Source organism: Macaca mulatta, chromosome 7, assembly GCF_049350105.2.
Source record: "Macaca mulatta isolate MMU2019108-1 chromosome 7, T2T-MMU8v2.0, whole genome shotgun sequence".
Lineage (NCBI taxonomy): Eukaryota > Metazoa > Chordata > Mammalia > Primates > Cercopithecidae > Macaca > Macaca mulatta.
In genome coordinates, this window is record NC_133412.1 from 99,347,952 (window position 1) to 99,367,595 (window position 19,644).

The following is a 19,644-nucleotide window of genomic DNA, read 5'->3' on the forward strand; positions in this document are numbered from 1 at the left end:
CTCAGCCCAACACAGAGAGGACTCATGCTGCAGCCTCAGTAAGTAACTCATGGTTGGTAAATGCTATGATCATTCAAATTATTCTTCCAAGTGATAGGTTTAATAATGGACATGGGTCACAATTCTGGTCAAAGATCATTAACAGAAGTCTGTTAGGAAGTTTCTGGAAATGTTTCCCTTGTTCTTCAAAAGGGCACAGTTCTAACTCAAATTAAGCTATGTGTAATAGGATAACCAAAATCTAACAAACCCATTGACCTCTTTTCAGTCCTTATCCAACTTGGAATCTTCTGGCTTGGACTTGCTTGCCGACTCCCTCTTTCAATGTCACTTGCTATTATTCTCTTATTTTTTCTGTTTCCGAATCTCACGATCCTTTATGACTTTTTCCTCCTATGCTTATTCTTTGTATGTTGTTGCTTATCAGATTCCATCTTTTTTATTTATTCCCTTCTTTCTACTTTCCATGCCCTTTTTATTTTTAAAAATTATTATGATTATGATTATTATGATTATTATTTGAGACAGAGTATTGCTCTATCATCCAGGATGGAGTGCAGTGGTGCAATCTTGGCTCACTGCAACTTCCACCTTCTGGGTTCAAGTGATCCTCCCACCTCAGCCTTCCAAGTAGCTGGGACTACAGCTGTGTGCCACCACACCCAGTGAATTTTTGTACTTTTAGCAGAGACAGAGTTTGCCACGTTGGCCAGGCTGGTCCAAACTCCTCTCCTCAAGTGATCTGCCCACCATGGCCTCCCAAAGTGCTGAGATAACAGATGTGAGCTGCCACACCCAGCCCTTTTCATGCTCTTTTAAGGTGATCATCTACATATCCCTGGCTTCTACAGTGATTATATTCTCATTCCTTCTTTCTTGAGTCCTGGATCCATACTTCCTTCTAGTTACCAGATATTTTCATGCAGATTTCATGAAAGTAACCCAGTTAATCTTTAAAATAAATCCAAATTAGATCTTCCTATTGCTATTTCCAGGTTAATTTTACAACACGAATAAATTGGAAACTCTGGACTTATTTTAGACTTCTCCTTCTCTCTCAAATCCCTGCTTCCAATCAGCCAACAAATCTTATAAATTCTGGCCAAATTGTTTACTGAATCTCTTTATGTTTTGTTAATATTAATGCTGCTTTTCCTTTGGTTGAGATGTTTATTTTCAACGTTAAAAAGTGTGCCCTAAAGTAACAGGTTCAGACTCTTCAAGGTGCTGATGATGTTGCTGAGACACAATCCTACTGGAAGTCGAACAGAATCATATAACACTGATGTTATCAGGGTCTTGTTAATTTCATTCATGGTATAATCTTGAATAATTACCTTTTGCCTCGAGAGTCAGAAGTCTTCAGTATGGTAAACAGGGATTTTTAATTTGATAGCCATTTTATCCACACAGTGCTCTGAGATGATCATAGACACATTTTCACTACTGTATTCTACAATTAATCAAGATCAGGAGGCATATGTTAACCAACAGCTGTTTTCTGTGAATAAAGTAATAAAGCACTTTTATTCATACAACAACATCCTCCCTTCCTGCTGCTGTACCTTTTCTACATCACAAGCCCCAAAATAACCCTCAATGATATAAAAATGTATTATCTTGTATAAACAAAAGAAAAGTCATTGAGCACATCTTCCTCTTATATGTTATACACATATGCCAAGAAATAATTACAACTCTGAATATCAGTGGTGTAATCCAACAACACATTCACAATCCTGGAAGACTAGCCTATTTTATATAGAATGTTCAAGTGACATTTAAATCAATCTCATACAGTGAGAAGGAGAAAATAATTCTAAGTACAATGAACAAATAGGATAACAACCCTGAAGTAGGGGTGATCTTGTTAAAAAACAGGAAGAGGGTCAGAGTGGCCACATAGTACATCATTAAGAAAGGGGTAAGGATGAAAGTTTAGGGAGGAAGACAGGAACTCCTTTAGGATCTTTTGGCAAAATAAGAATGCGGTGTTTCAAAGTAAGAGTGTAGCAGGGGTGTCGTAGGACAAAATTTGTCTTTTAAAGGTATTATTCTAAGCTGCTTTGTGGAGAAGAGACTAGAAGAGGGCCACAGAGAGACAATTAGGAAATAACATACAAGACAAATTAGAATAGTTCAATTTAAGGTCAAAGCAGTGGAGGTAGTGGGAAGGGTTTGGATTTAGAATAACATTTTTTTTTTTTTAATTACAGCCACATTTGATGAACTGCATGGAGTTTAGAGAAGAAGATAAATCAAGGATATTTCCTAGTTTTCAATCTCATAGTTCAGGTCTGACTGGAATTTCTTACAAAAATCTCAATTTCAATGTTTGAACTCTGATCTGTTACATTCTTTCCTAAACCAGCTCATCTTCCTACACTCCGTTTTCCAGAACAGGCTATTCTATGGATCCATCTACTCATGTTAGAAACTTGAGATAGATCTTTGACATATTCATTATCCCCGACATGTCTGTCACCATTAGCACCCCCTCTAAATCTAATCAATTACCAAGCTCTGTCAATCCAAATTCTAAAATATCTTGAACCTATCTAAGCCCTGTCAATCCAACTTCTAAAACGTCTTGAACCTATCCACTTCTCACGTGTCTACTAAAAGCATCCTGATCCAAACTACAACTATCTCTTTCCTGGAAATGTAGACTAATTAGTTAATTTACCTGCATCTGATCTTCAACTGCATATATTAATTACATAGGAACCAAAATGATCTTGTTAAAAAACAAAACTCATTTAGAATATTTTTTAAAATCCTTCAGTGGCAGCCATTTGTTCTTGAATGAGATCTAAACTCTTTTAAATGGTCTACAAAGTTGTGCAATATCTAGCTACTGTTCACCTCTCCAGCACTACCTCATGCGACTCTGCCACCCACCCTCAATGCTCCAGTCACATGGACATACTTCAGTGACTTAAAGCCCCATGCCCCTTCCTGTCTCAAGGTATTTGTGTGTACAGTCCTACCTTCCTGCCTGAAAACTTCGCTAATCACACTCTCCCTTAAGATCCCAGGGTAAATGTTGTTTCTACAGGGAAGAAATTGCTATTATATGTTCTCCTAGCACCCTCTATTTTTCCTTTATCACACTATTAACGATGGCAGTTATCTTTGTGAACATCTGTTGAATACCAGTGTGTCTCCCAAATCACTCTAAGTCCTATGAGGAAAGAAAATGTTCCGGCTTACTTTGCTATTGTCATTTTCTTCTCTTCTTCTTTATTAACTGTTTCTATTAAGTATATAACAATATTGGCTTTTAAGTCAAATGAAAGTCATTGAATATTTTTAACCAGGGAACATTATGATTCAATGTGTATATTAGAAGCCTAATTCTCCAATTCCTCTGTGGGGAATGGCCAGGTAATCTAGACGGAGTGTGGTGGTGAGGAAATTAGAGACAGGTGAGGAAGTAGGGAGGAATGAGTCTAAGATAGGCATGAGTGGTGATGAGTATGTGCAGGAGGAGTAAAGGGTAGGTACAAGTAGTCACGAGGAAAGATAGTTAGGCAAGATTTTTTCATGACAATCTAATATTTCCACTAAAATCTGACCATGAAGGCAAGGAGAAAAATGAGAAAATAGTTTAACAGGGATGTAGAATCAAAGGAGGTTATAAAGATAAAAGATGCTAGATTATGTCTTCATACTTCTTAGAAATGATCTATAGAGAGGAAAAGTCTGATGAAGTAAGAGTCAAAGAGGGTAACTTAAAAAGCAAGTTCCTTAAGCAGGTGAATGAGGATGGGACCCAGAGTACAAGTGGAGGAATAGATTCCTCCATAAAGTACATGCAGCCAGCTTCCCTGTCACTGGAGGGAAGGAGAAGGTGGTTGCAAGTGAAAGTTAAATTTGGTGATAGAGAAATGAAGCCATTTGCACTGATGTCTTCTAATGTCTCAATTAAATATAATGTGAAATCACTATTTCAGAATGAGAGAGGAAACGTATGGAAGCTTTGAGGAGAAAAGATATAAATAGTTTTGTGATTTTTTGTTGTTGTTGTTCCTGACAGTAGGAAATCTACTAGGGAAACATACTTGGAATTCCAGGCAGTGTTAACTGACTGAGGATTGTGAATATGAATTTAGAGTAAAATTTTTCTTTTTCTTTTTTTTTTTTTTTTTTTTTTTTGAGACGGACTCTCACTTTGTCGCCCAGGCTGGAGTGCAGTGGCACCATCTCAGCTCACTGCAAGCTCCGCCTCCTGGGTTCACGCCATTCTCCTGCCTCAGTCTCCGAGTAGCTAGGACTACAGGCGCGCACCACCACGCCTGGCTAATTTTTTGTATTTTTAGTAGAGACGGGGTTTCACCATGTTAGCCAGGATGGTCTCGATCTCCCGACCTCGTGATCCGCCCGCCTCGGCCTCCCAAAGTGCTGGGATTACAGGCGTGAGCCACCGCGTCCGGCTAGAGAAAAATTTTTCAACAGATAATTTTTTCCAGCAAGATTTTGTTGCTTTTGTGCAGGTATAGAGAAGATAGTTAAGTCTATTGAGGGTGGTATGTTAGAAAGTGATTGCAGTAGGAAAGGAGGATGACAGAGTTGAGGGCATCCATAAAGAAGACTTTATAATGATGTTATAGAAAAAAAATGAAAGCAGAAAGATGTCAGTAGGGTCAATGGATTGGAAATCTGGATGAGATAAAAAATTGCTGGAGTGAGAGAGCTTGAATAAGTAAGCAGGAGAATTCAGGGATAATATTGTCAGAATTGAATGTTTGATATTGATATTGAAATTTAGAGGTGGTTCAATTTCTCATGATGACAAGATGCAGGGTATGGCAAAGAAATGGGTGAATAGGATGCAGTGGGTGAACAGTAAGCAGAAATATGCAGAGTGCAAGGTATTGGATAGATCATCCAATTGCATGTTGTGATTATGAGAGCAATGACGGGATTTGGAGCCACAAGAATGGCTGTGAACCAGGATCAAGGTTTCAAGAAAATAAGGAAATATCCCAAGTCTGACACAGCAAAGAGGAGACAGGAAAAAGAATATAGCTATATTGCATGCATGTCAAAGAAAGAAGCAAGTTTGTTTTGTTTCATTTGTATCTTATTTGTTTTGTCTTATTTTACTAGAGAGTAGAGGAGTAGTGGTCTGGAACTAAAGTGTACCAGGTAAGCCAAACAGACATAAATTCTGCCTTGGTGGAGCAAATAATTAAATAAATAAGTCTATAAATTACAAACTCTCACAAGTGCTATGAAGAAACAGTACAGGCTACTGTGACAGCATGAAACACAGTGACCAAACTGATCTGTGGAGTGGGGGTAAGCCCTGATGATGTGATATTTGAACAGAGATCCAAAGGATGAGAGGGAGTTAGGGAGGCAAAGGATGATTGAGGCAAAAGGTAATTGAGTTTTTAGGGTAGGTATCACAGAAAAACAAAAGGTCAAGAGAATGAAGGGACATTTTGCATTGAAAGTGACAGACACGATGGATCAAGGAGAAATCTGAACCATCAGGAGAAAACGAGTTAGTCTGGAAACTAGGGCTGGCACTAGATTTAAGGAGAGGGCATATGGAAAGTAAGCACATGAGAAAGCTATTCGAGACAGGAGGTTGTAGCCAGAGATTCTTCTTCAGAAGTATGAAAGTTAAAGATTTTCATAAGGTCAAAGATTTGTCCCTATGAGTGGGTTGTGTGAATGAAGACTTCAGATGGATGAAGCTCTATATTCATTAATGGTTTGGCTAAACTGTTATACTTAAAAATAATATTATAATTCAGATGCAAAAGTCTCCAATAAATCTGGATACTAAGTGTGAAATTACAGCAAAAAGGAGGGAACAAAAGAAGTCTTTTGTATGAGGTTGAAGGGATATATTCTGGACAAATTATGTAAATTGCACGATATTTGAAAATGAACCTCAGTTTCACTGCATGCAAAATAGGAATAATAAGCCCTGTCCTGGATAGCTTTTGTGAGGCCAGCTATAATGTGAACCATGGCAGAGTACCCAACCTCTAGAAGAAAATAAAAAGATAGTTATATCAAGTATCATATTAATGTTAATCAATATAAATAGTTACTGGATATATTATTTATTATCTAAAGAAGGCCTCTCCTTTATTTAGCAGCCTAACAAATATAGAATTTCTATACTTATGTGTATGAGAAGAAAGAGAGCAACACTAGGAAGAATGCCTATCATGTGGATCGTCAGTAAGTTTCAAGGACATGGGTAGTTACAGAAGCAGAGCTGATATTACAACAGGAGCAGGGTGGGGTAGGAAGTGTAAGAGAGAAAGAGGGCTCACAATTCTTCAGTAGTGCCCCTCTGAAAGGTACAGCCCTAGGAGGCTCATCAACCAGCAAGTGTTGTCATTTCCCTGTCAAGAACTTTAAAGGGCAAAAGACTTTGCACAAAGTGACGGATAACTCAATAGCACAGACAAGACCAAAGATCCATGGTCATTGTTGCCTCCTTTACTACTGTATCTACTGGACCATATAGTCTCTCTTGTAGGTGTTTTGTCATTGGATATGATATCTCCATTCTTTGTAATATGAGTGGTTCAAACTGAGGTTCTTGGGTTCAGAGTCCCAGCAAACACTGCATATCATGGCATTCTTTCCTGTAAAACTCACTGATATGGTTTGGTGCTGTGTTCCCTTCCAAATTTCATGTTGAATTAAAAATCCCATTGTTGTGGGAGGAACCTGGTGGGAGGTGATAGGATCATGGGGGTGGATTTCCCCCCTGCCATTCCCATGATAGTAAGTGAGTTCTCACAAGGATCTAATGGTTTAAAAGTATGTGGCACTTCCTTCCTTGCTCTCTCTCTCCTGCTCCACCATGGTAAGATGTGTTTGCTTTCCCTTCTCCTTCTACCATGATTGTAAGTTTCTTGAGGCCTCCTAGTCATGCTTCCTGTTAAGCCTGAGAAAGTGAGTTAATTAAGCCTCTGTTCTTCATAAATTACCCAGTCTCAGGTAGTTCTTTATAGCAGTGTGAAAGCAGACTAATACAACCAGCATGTTGTGAGCTGAGCAAAGAGGTGGCCAAGCCATGAATTAGGATTGTAAATACCAATCAAGAGAGATTACTGATCAGCCCAGTTCTCACATATTCCTCAGCCCTGGCTCCTCTGCTGTGGTACTTGGAACCTCACAGTCACTTTGGGGTGATCTAGCCATAGTTACAAGCCCTTGCCCCTCACCTGGAATTTTAGAACCCTGAACTGGAGGATAGCCATAATTCATAGGGTTACTGTTAGAGACAACAGCTAGCTTATAAGGTAGCACTCTCCCTTTTATTTGGAAGCCCACTTTAGGCAGAGAGTAGTGACGCTCCAAAGGCAGCATTCACTCCTCCTGTCTGTAATATCCTTAGCTATTATCGCAATGAGTATAGCATTTTAGGGGGTAACCCACTGATACAGTCGTGCTTGACTCTAAAATGTACAGTAATGAACTGCAGCAGCTACAGTGCACTAAATCAAAGATTCCTAGCACAGAGGCAAGGGAATGGGAAGGGTAGTGCCTCCTCTCTGTAAGTAGATTCTTTGCCAGGCAGCTTGCCTGCTACCTTAAAAGTAAAATCCTATTATACCTGTGAAACCGTGCTGCAAAGGGCAGTGTCAGAAAACCAACACAAAGGAATGTGGGCAAATTCCTGGGATGGTAGACCACCAGGCAGAGCTTTCAGGGACAACAATTATCCCATCTGTTGAATCTCTTGAAAAACACTAAAAAAGTGCAGGTCATTGCATAAGCCCTGGGCAGTCACCAATGTGTTTTGGGCAATCCCTAAAGGCCAATCAGAGTGACAAAGCCACATATATTGCAGAAGCTTTCACGTTTTTAGTCCAGCTAAAGATAAACGTAGATTGAAAAACAAAACCAGGTTTTTGTAGACCTAAGCAGAAGATTTTAGAAAATTACTGTGATTTCTACTGCGTTTATAAGAGAGTCCCTATGCAGTAATGAACAGGGGTGATTTGGAGCTCGTAGAAAGTGAGAAAGTAAAATTACTATTATAGACGCTCTGGGAGCCCTGACTATATTAATGCAAATTCATTTTGGAGGTTGCTAAATTATTTACATAGTTGTGGAACTTGTAAACTTATTTCCTTATTTTCTTTATTAGGGTTCCCTGAAAATCAGAGGGGTAGCAAGCAAGGAGAAGTAGGTCAGAGCTTCTGGTTACCATCCATATTTCGACAAGGTAGAACGAGGAGAAGTCCCCAGCAGGGTGACCCAAGGAACCAGAAGGATTATAATCATCATCTTTCTTCTTCTATGCCTTCCCTTTGAAATGTTCAGTAGTCCAGACCACAGTAAAAAGGTGAGGCAGAACAGGATCCAGCTACAGAGATCATATCTCTGCCTTCAGGGAAAAGAGGAGAGAAGTAGCCAGGTAGGAGCATAGGACAAAGAGAAAGAGAAAACTTCTCCAAGCAGTAATCTTCCCTGCAGAACAAGGGCCATGAAATTGCTATTCTGCAGAAAAATCTATTTTCTTTTTTTAACAGAAATCATCTAACCTCAAGGTTAGAGATGAAAGCAGGAGAGAACTGTCTGTTGCTCTCTTCCTTCACCAGATTCTCATCTCAAAATTATTATTCTATCCTTCTTTTCTTCTCTCTCAGTGTTTAAGCTGATTTGTTAATAACTTGTCAAGATGTCGCCACTAATGGTCAGAATAAAAAGCAGGTTATTAATAAGCTTTACCCTTTTTAAAGTTTCCAAAAATTCACACAGAAACATGATTACTTATGCCTAAATATTTCAGATTATAAGTCAGTTGTCCACTTCACAATAATGGCTGATTTGTAGATGGTCTTTCCTACTTTATCTCCAATGCCCTTATTGGCCCTGAGGGTTTTTCATAATTTCTGCCAATTATTTCAGGTTTTGTTGTCCAATCATATCATGGGGTTATATAGATTTCATGAGGAAGCATCCTGAACTTTTTCTTCTGGTAAACCTAGTCATCTTTCTGGACTCACTTCTGGCTCCATCATATCTCTAGCACACATCTTCGTAACATGATCTCTGTGAATGCTGTGATTCTTGGACAAGAGCTAAGATCTTATTGTTTCAGCTGTTTTCCAGGATATTTTGTCACTTAATTTATGCCACGGTATTGTATTTCTTAGGTGTATTAGGTTGTTTGAAGATAGATCAAAAAGCTAACTTTATTTTATATTCCTATTTTAACAAAGCCATCATGACATGCTTCTACCAAGTTTAGATCTTTAAATTGCACATTCATGGTATGTTGACTACAGTGTAATGATGCTTATTTTTAATAACACTAGGAAGATAACTTCAGGAAGTTCATATTCTGTTCTTTCATTTGCATTGAAATTGAATAATTCTCAAGCTGACTAAAATGAGAAAGGCTAATTTTCTTCATGAGAAATGGACCGTAAACAACATTTTTATAAACCACTGTCTTGGATACAGAATACCATGAGTTTAAAAAATAGTCTTCACTGCTGAGGAAGTGGGTCATCATTATTTCTCTTATTTCAAACATATCATTGAGAGTGTTATTCAGTAGAGTACATCGATCTGCAGCACTGTAACCAGAGATGTGGTGCCTGCCCTCCATAAGTTTATGATGGGCTAAAGAAAGGGTGCACACAGATGATGAAGCACAAATTCCAAAATTTAGTTAGGATTATCTTGTGAGCTAAGTGGTAAATCTCAGAGACCAGTAACTCAACCAAATGGGAACTCCAGGTCTCCTAAAGCCCAGTTATACTCTCAGATAGCAAACCAAACTCGAATGAAAATAAAGTCCTTAATATTTAAAAAAAAAAAAAAAGTAAACTGTAAATTTTTGGATAGCATGTTCACATGTTTAAAAATAAATTAATGTAAAAATATATAAATCAAGAGCTCCTATTCCCATTTCATCTCTATTTCCTCCTTTCTCACTCACTCTATTAGTTAGCACTTTGATTCGTTTCTTAAATATTCTTTCAAAGTTTTCTTATGCAAATGCAAGCAAACTCAAATATTTCACCCTTTGTTACACAAAAAATAGCATACTATGGACAATTCTTGTACTTTGCTTTTTCCACTTGATAACATATGCCAGAAATCTTTAAGATCAAGATATAGAGAAATTGTTATCCTTTTTACAGCTATGTATTATTCCACTGACAATTCATGGAATGTGTGGATGTGCTGGTTTATTTCAACGAGATCCAATCTGGATTCTAAGTTACGGTTAAAAATATAATCCTAAATTTTGTTAGGTAAGGCATTTACAGCAACCACACTTCTTTGGTGTTTCAATGATTGTGGGAAAAAATTGATTTTTGAGGCATAAGGAACTTTTCCTTTTATCTGGGCTCACTCAAAAGTCAGCTTCAGAAAGATAATCTAGACATCTCAAGAAGTTGACACATGCTGGTCATTTGGTTGTGTTTGTAAGCAGACTACTTTTTCTCTAATCTGGTTTAATCTTGGTGTGTTGGTACATGTACACACAGACACAATGCATGTACTCCTTCGAGTCTTTAATTCACACATATTAAGGGGAAAGGTGATGGGTGATTGGTGATGTAGGTGGTGACAATCCCTATGAAGAATCAAGGATACCGCAGTTCTTTATTTCTCCCCAAAGCAGCTGGCATGTTGAAGTTATCAGACCAAATCAGGCTTAAGGGACATTAAATGTCAGGAGAGCAGACCTGCTATAGAAAGCTGATGGGAGCTGCGGGAAACTTTAGTATCAAATGTTCTCCTGTATAATAATAGGCAGCAGCATCAATCTCAGAAATGCTGCGACAAATGTCAAAGAAAACCTTCCCTGTATATAGATTAAAGTTGCAGATAAAAACAGAGGACCAAATCAAAGCCCTAGTGTTCCTTTTTTGAAACCACCCTGCCAAAAATGCAATTTCTGAGTTATCAAAAAATAGAATCTCTCAAACAGCATTCATAAAGTTTCACATTTTGGTTTTATCACAGAGGCTTATATTGAGAAAATGCTATTTCTTCCTTCCCTCCCCTTTCAAGGTTGAAGCAGCATCCTATCTTCTCTAACAATGTTTACTTCAGAACCACAAGCTCAGAGACAAGCAGCACTGTGTTTTGCAGAGCCAGAGCGCCACATGCCAATGTGTGTTTGCCATTTCCTAGGAAACCCCTCTTTTCAAAAGGATCCAGGAAATAAACTTTTTCAAGTGACCTTATGAAGCCAACATTTGTGACCCCTGAATAAGATTTCATCCAGTGAAGCAATTTAGATTGCTCCATAAGTACAATGGAGTGTCAATGGAGAAATCTCAGTGTAAACGCCTAAACAGAGTTTAGATTAATAAGGCTTGTTTTGGATGTGACAATTCAAACATTTACCATTAAGAATTTGATCTATCAAGTAGACGGTTAGGCTGGGAAAACGTCTTTTTTTTTTTTTAAGGGAAGAGACAATATTACAAAAAGAAATTTTCATCAGCTATGGTTAAGGCACACACACACACAGACACATACACACACTCATATATACATGCAAATACAGACATACACACATGCTTAAATAAATAAGCTGTTGCTCTTGGAGGATGCCTGCTGGGATAAGGTTAGCAATTTGCCACAGTGTTCAGAGTAGGGAATGTCTGGGAAACAGAGTCAGTGACTCTATGCTTTCTACCCTTTTAGCTACTAAACATGACCCTGTCATGTTTCCCTGACAAGTGATGTTCAGCATAATGTCATCTCCCCTTGACCATCCTCAAGAATGTCTTGCTCATTCATTGACATATCTAGACAACTCTGCTTATGGAGGGGCTCTCTGTACATCTTTTTGATAACCTGCATGTTTATTATAGAAGACACAGTTACAGGAGTTTTCAAAATAGCAAAGCATTTATGTTTAGAGAGCTTTGTATTTGATTTTCTTATGTTTCTCTGAGCTATGCTATTCATTTCCTATGCAATCTTGGGAATCTCTTAATCTTTCAAGTGACTCTGTTTCCCTTCTGAATACTGTGTGGACAGTTTTTTGAAGATAAAGATTCTTGATATTATCACTGAGATCAGAGTGGTTTCAAAGGCTCCTCTCTTCATCTTTGATAAGTGGTCAACAATTGATACCACTTATGAAGGATTTCTTTGCCATATTCTGTCTCCCAAGTTGCTTGCAACTTGGATAATTGTTCTTAGGGCCGTCAGGTTGGCAGTGATACTTCAGATATCAAGTCTTTAAGCAAACTATTCCTTAGCTAAGGGATGCTGGGCTTAATATCTAGGTGCAAGGATGATCTGTGCAACAAACCACCATGGCACATGTTTACCTATGTAACAAACCTGCACATCCTGTGCATGTACATTGGAACGCTCAGGAACAGAATAGCTCTTTTTACAAATCAGTAGCTTCTTAGTACCTGCCTAAATTTATTGCCCCTTTTCCTCATATTATGTACAATGTCACTTTATAGTTTCACACTCTACATGTAATATTAATCTGAATTTATATCAAGTAGTTCCATTACTTTTGGTCCTTAACTTTATTTCTATAGCCCCATTTCAAAGATTTGCAGGTTTCCCAAAATTACATCATCAGTGTCGTTCAAAGCAAGAACTCATTAAAAAAGAAGCTCAGGCTGTGCTTCGTCTTAGCCAGATATCCTTCCAGTTTTTCCTCTTCTAGATAAGAAAAAAGAGAAACAACAAATTCAAGGCTTTTTTTTTTTTTTTTTCATCATGGAAAAATATATTGGTTTTACACATCTTCCAATTCAGGCAAAGTTTTGTGGGTGATGATACATTTCACAGCCTTTTCCTCCACCATTCGATTTTTTATTTTTCCCACTTTAGAATGTAAGCGTCATCAGGGCAGATATTTTGACCTTGTTTTTTCTCCATGAAATATTGCAAGCAATTAGAGCAATGCCCAGCACATATAGGTACTCGGTAAGTATTTGTTAAATCAATGAATGCCTTTCTCCTGTAGAGTTTTCTTCATTTAAACCAGCAGGTTCTCAAAACTTTAGGGCCGAATCTTTTATTCATTCATTCCTGCATGCATAAATATTTACTGAGTGTCTGATAGGTGCCAGACATAGTTTTGAGGCCTCCTGTGATGTTAGTATGATGTTCATGGAACTTTCATTCTAGTGAATCAGCAGACAACAAACAAGCAAGCAAATAGATAAAAAATAAAAATTGCAAAGTATGATTGGAATTAAAAAAAGAATAAATGGCTGGTCGCGGTGGCTCATGCCTGTAATCCCAGCATTTTGGGAGGCCAAAGCAGGCGGATCACTAGGTCAGAAGGTCGAGACCATCCTGGCTAACAGGGTGAAATCCCGTCTCTATTAAAAATACAAAAAATTAGCCAGGCATGGTGACGGGTGCCTCTAGTCCCAGCTACTGGGGAGGCTGAGGCAGGAGAATGGCATGAACCCGGGAGGCAGAGCTTGCAGTGAGCCGCGATCCTGCCACTGTACTCCAGCCTGGGTGAAAGAGCGAGACTCCATCTCAAAATAATAATAATAATAATAATAATAATAATAATAAAGTGCTGTAACAGAGAATAATGGGAGTGCTTATGGTCAGACTTTCAGGAAATCATTTGTTTCTCTCTTGTTTTTTTTTTTATTTTGACCTTGGGATATTAAATGAGAGTTCCCCCTTTTTTTCCTGAATCTTCTCAATAAAATAGACTATTTTCAAAAAAAGTTACAGACTAGTTTCTTCACTAAGGCATAAACTTTGTGAGCCATAAAAAAAATCTTAAATTTAAAGGACATGAACTTAGTTATACACTCTAGATTAACTTAAGGGAGATAAATAGCGCATCTTAAAATAACTGTATCTTTATGCAATAAACAATTTTATTAGTCATAACAATGGTGTAAATAGAATTAAAAATGGCAAATTCTATAATGCCACTCAAATTGGTGTTTTTCCTTTTATTGTTCAGATTCTCAAGAAAAGTTTCTATTTGTTCCTTTACTTCTTAAAATGGCCCACGTCCCTCATTCCTCTACAATCTGAATTTCATCACCTTACAATAAGTAACCTTTCAATAATCACTTTCTCCCCTCAGCATAATACCCTTGAAATCCACCCAATGTGTTGCATGTATCAGTAGTTTATTCCTTTTTAATGTTTGAGTAATATTCTATAGTATGGAGGTACCCTGTTTTGTTTTGTTTCATTTTTAACAATTCATGCATCAAATGAAGGACAACTAGGTTGTTTCCAGTGTGGGGTCATTACAAATTAAGTTGTTATGAGCATTCAAGAACAGATTTTTGTGCAGATAATTTTTCATTTTTCAGGGATAAATACCTAGGAGCTTCTGCTGGGTTATACGGGAAGAATATTGTATACTTTTTAAAGAAAATGCCAACCTATTTTCCAGAATGGTTGTACCTTTTTACATTTCCACTGCCAGTATATGACAGATCCAGTTTCTCTGCTCACCTCGTTGGCACTGTATTGTGCTGTCAGGATGTTTTAAATTTTAGCTCTTCTAAAAGGCATGTGGCAATATCCATTGTCGCTTTAATTTGCATTTCCCTAACAGCTAATGATACTGAATATATTTTCATGTGTTCATTTGTTATCTTTGATGAAGTGTGTAGTCATGGCATTGCTCATTTTCTACTTGAATTGTTGATTTTCACTGCTGTTTTTATATTTCTTTACTTATTATCCATATGTGTCCTTTGTCAAGCCTCGTATGTATGTGGTTTGCAAATATTTTCTTTCAAGGTGGAGTATCTAGTATTTTCATCCTTTAAACAGGATATTCTACAGAGCATAAAGTTTTAATTTCGATGAAGTCGAATTTATGGATTTTTTTCATTTATGGACCATGACTTTGATGTCCTAAGAACTTTTTTTCACCTAACTCTAGGTTTTGTAGATTTTTATTTTCTCCTGTTTTCTTCTAAAAGTTTTATAGATTTATCATTTGCTTTTAAATCTATGTTTTATTTAGAGTTAATTTTTGCGTAAGTTGAGACATTTAAGTGCAAATGAGGTTTTTTTGTTGTTGTTGTTTTTTCTGTTTTGTTTTGCCTATGGACGTCCAATTGCTCCAGTATCATTTGTTGAAAAGACAATCGAAGACAATCTTTCCTTCACTGAATTACTTTTGTAACTTTGCAAAAAAACCTTTTGGCCGCATTTATATTGTTCTACCTCTGGGTTCTCTGTCCTGTTCCTTTAGTCTGTGTTTCCATCCCTCCATCAATCCTAAATCATGATGATTACTATAGCAATGTGATGTCTTAAATTTGTATACGGTGATTATTCTCATTTCATTTTTCTTTTAAAAAATTGTTTCAACTGTTATGGTTCCTTTTATATTTTTAAATACATTTTAGAATAACTTGCCTATGTCTACAAAAATTACACTGGGAATTTTATGGAAATTACATAAAAAACTATAGATGAATTTGAGGAGAACTGAGGTCTTTACTATGTTAGGTTTTCCAATCTATAAACACAATGTATTTCTCCACTTATTTTGAACTTAAAATTTCTTTCATTAACACTTTACTTTTCAACATATAAGTCCTGTATATAATTTATTATATTTTATCTAAATATTTAAATACTTGAATAATTATAAGTGATCTTTTATAATGTTTTAATTATAATTACATAATTAAATGATAATTTTAATTATAAATTTATATTAAAATTTTTGTTTATTGCTAGTATGTAGAAATATAATTCATTTTTTATATTGATCCTGTATCTTGTGACCTTGCTGAACTCACTTGTCAGTTCTCGGGGGGAATTTTTTTTTTTTTTTTTTTTTTTTAGGTAGATTTCTTGGGACTTTCTGCATAGACGATTATGTCATTTTCCCATAGGGACACATTGAATCTTCCTTCCAATTTGTATTCCTTTTATTTCCTTTTCTTTCTTTATTCTGCAGGTTAGGACTTCCATTACCATATTGATTAAGAATAGGAAGAGAAGAAATCTTCCCTTGCTCCAGATATTAGAGGAAAATATTTAGTCTTTTGCTATTAAATATAATGTTAGTTGTAAGTGTTTCATATATTTTTAAATCAAATTTAGGAAGTTCCTTTCTATTCCTACTTCGCTGAGAAAATGTATCAAAAATGGGTATTGAAGTTCATGAAAAGTTTTCTTTCTCTATCAATTAATATGATAATTGGACTCTTCTTTATCTTGTTGATGTGTTGGATGACACTGGCTGATTTTTGAATATTGAACCAGCTTTGCACTTCATTGTGGTGTATAATTACTTTTACATGTTACTGAATCACTTTTGCAAAAATATTTTGTAGATTATTTTTGAGTCTGGGTTCATGAATAATATTCATCTGTAGTTTTCTTTTTTGTACAGTTTTTCTGCTTTTGGTATCAGGCTAATACATGTCTCAGAAAGTGAGTTGGAAAGTGCTCCTCTCCTATTTTATGAAAGCAATTGTATAGAATTGGTATTAATTCTTTAAATATTTGGTGCAATTCTGCAGTGAAACCATCGAAGTATATCTAAGATTTCTTCTTCTGGAGTTTTAACTCTATAAACTCAATTTTTAAAATAATTATTTAAATTATTTCATGTTGGGTAGATTTTTTTCTTTGTATTGTATCCATGTTGTTTAGGTAGAAGGATTCATTTTATATCATATATTCCTACATAGCTCCGAAGAGATACTGCCTTTAATTTTAAGATGATACAGATTTCACCTTTTAAAATTGTCTAGAAAGAAAGTAGAAATTCTCTCCATGAATAAAACCTTCAGAAGTAAACCAGGTAAAATATTGGGGAAACAAACCCTCTCTTGAAAACAGAAGCATTGTTAACAAAAGGTTTGAAACTAATGAAATACATTTTGCTGACAACAACAACAACAACAAAAAAACCTCAGTGAAAAATACCCTGAATTATGAGCACTACAATAATCACAATTTTAAAAAATCTACATTTCTCTTAAAGACTAGTTCCTATTTGCTGGGTAGTTTCTGTAAACATATATATGATGTCTATTGGTAAGCAGTACCATGAATATCTCACAAAATTTGACTTAGAAGACCCTAATAGGTAAAAGATGGATACCCAACACTGGTATAGGAATAGGTCCTGGGGTCCTGCCTAGGTTGTTCATCAAAAGCTCATAGAATCAAAAATAAAATAACCTAATCATCACAATTTGTACATTCTTAAGTAAAAACAAATAAAATTTCTTGAAAAGTACAGAAGCAGCGTTAGTCTAAAAAGCATCTGGTCCTCCTCTAGATGCTGTTTTGTTAAAGTCCTGCAAACAGGACCCAGATTTACATAAACATTTGAAAATAATCAAAGATCAGAGTCAGCTCAAATACCAACTCAGGCAAAGGTCAATTTCTCTCTTCTTTGCTTCAGCTGAAAATCAAAAAGGACTAATTTTACTAGTATCAAAAACATTTTCCCTCCTTAATAACCCATGTGACCAAGGCCAAATCAAATGTAATATTTGCTTTTACATCAAAAACAAAGTGAACTTTCATAAATCAGATTTTTTGCAGTCTATAGTGTAAAGAACCAGTGAGAGAGATTTATCTCAAAATCCATAAATTGAATGCAAACTCACAAAATAAATTAAATCAAGTATGAAAGAAAATCAACATCTAGGTTTATGGGACAATAAATATGTAAAAAGGTGGGAAAATAATACAGCAGGGCAATCAAAACCTCAAGCAAAAAGGGTAGCAAGGAATGTGTCATGAAGAAAAAAAAATGAAGTGAGATGAGAAGAAAATTGTATTAGAATAATTTCTGAAAGAATGGAATTAAAATAATTTTCACATTGAATTTTTACATAGAAATGGGGAAATAGCATGACATGCCTTGCAATATTGCAACAGGGGTAAAGTTTCTGAGCAGTGATCTCCATAGGGTAGGGTCCCTTATTTGTCCTCTGGAAATGAAGCTTATTAGAAAATGACTTTATAGCAACTGTTATTTCAAAAACATGCTTTGCAAAAATACTACGGTTGAAGAAATGAAAACTGTTCCAAAAGGAAGGTGACAGTTACTATTAGCTGGCTGTGTATTACCGAAGTTTTGACTTATGCTATTGTTCTGACAGATGCAGCTAAAGTGGCAAACCTTATCATAGTTTATAAGGAAACACTATGGAACAAGAAAAGAGCCTGAATTGCCAAGATAACCCTAAGTAAAAAGAACAAAGCTAGAGGCATCAAGCTACCTGATTTCAAAATATTCTACAAGGTAACATTACCCAAAACAACGTGGTACTGGTACAAAAACAAACAGACCAATGAAACAGAATAGAGAACTTAGAAATAACACCACACACCTACAACTATCTGATCTTCGACAAACCTGACAAAAATAAGCCATGGGAAAAGGATTCCCTATTTAATACATAGTGCTTGGAGAACTGGCAAGCCAGATGTAGAAAATTGAAACTGGACCCCTTCCTTATACTTTGTACAAAAATTAACTCAAGATGGATTAAAGACGTAAATGTAAAACCCCAAACTATAAAAGCCCTAGAAGAAAATCTAGGCAATGACAGTCAGGACATAGGCACAAGCAAAGATTTCATGATGAAATCACCGAAAGCAATTGCAACAAAAGCAAAAATTGACAATTGAGGTAATTTAACTAAAGAGCTTCTACACAGCAAAAGAACTATCATTACAGTGAACAGACAACCTACAGAATGGGAGAACATTTTTGTAATCTGGTCATCTGACAAAGGTCTAATATCCAGAGTCTACAAGGAACTTGAATAAATTTACAAGAAAATACAAAGTCCATTAAAAAGTGGGCAAAGAACATGACCAGACACTTCTCAAGACATTCATGTGGCCAAAAAAAAAATTTAAAAAGGCTCAACATCACTCGTCATTAGAGAAATGCAAATCAAAACCACAATGAGACACCATCTCACACTAGTCAGAATGGTGATGATTATTAAAGTCCAGAAACAACAGATGCTGGCAAGGTTGTGGAGAAAAAGGAACGCTTTTACACTGGTGGGAGTGAAATTAGTTCAACCATTGTGAAGGACGCTGTGGTGATTCCTCAAAGATCTAGAGGCAGAAACACCATTTGACCCAGCAATCCCAATTCTGGGTATATACCCAAAGGAATAGAAATCATTCTGTTATAAAGATGCATTCATGTGTATGCTCATTGCAGCAGTGCTCACAATAGCAAAGACATGGAATCAACCCAAATGGCCATCAACAGTAGACTGTATAAAGAAATGTGGTGTTTATACACCATGAAATACTATGCAACCACAAAAAGAAATGAGATCATGTTCTTTGCAGGAACATGGATGCAGCTGGAAGCTATTATCCTCAGCAAACCAGTGCAGGAACAGAAAATCAAATACCTCATGTTGTTACTTACAAGTGGGAGCTGTGTTATGAGAACATATGGACACATGGTGGGTAACGACATACCCTGGGACCTGTCAGTGGGGAAGGGTAGGAAGAGAGAAAGCATCAGGAAGAATAGCTAATGGATGCTAGGCTTAATACCATGTGATGAGCTGACCTGTGCAACAGGTCACACTTTTACCTCCGTAACAAACCTGAACATTCTGCACATGTACCCCAAACATAAAATAAAAGTTGAAGGAAAAAAAAGAAAAAGCAAGGAAGCCCTCACAACATCCTGAGAGCATA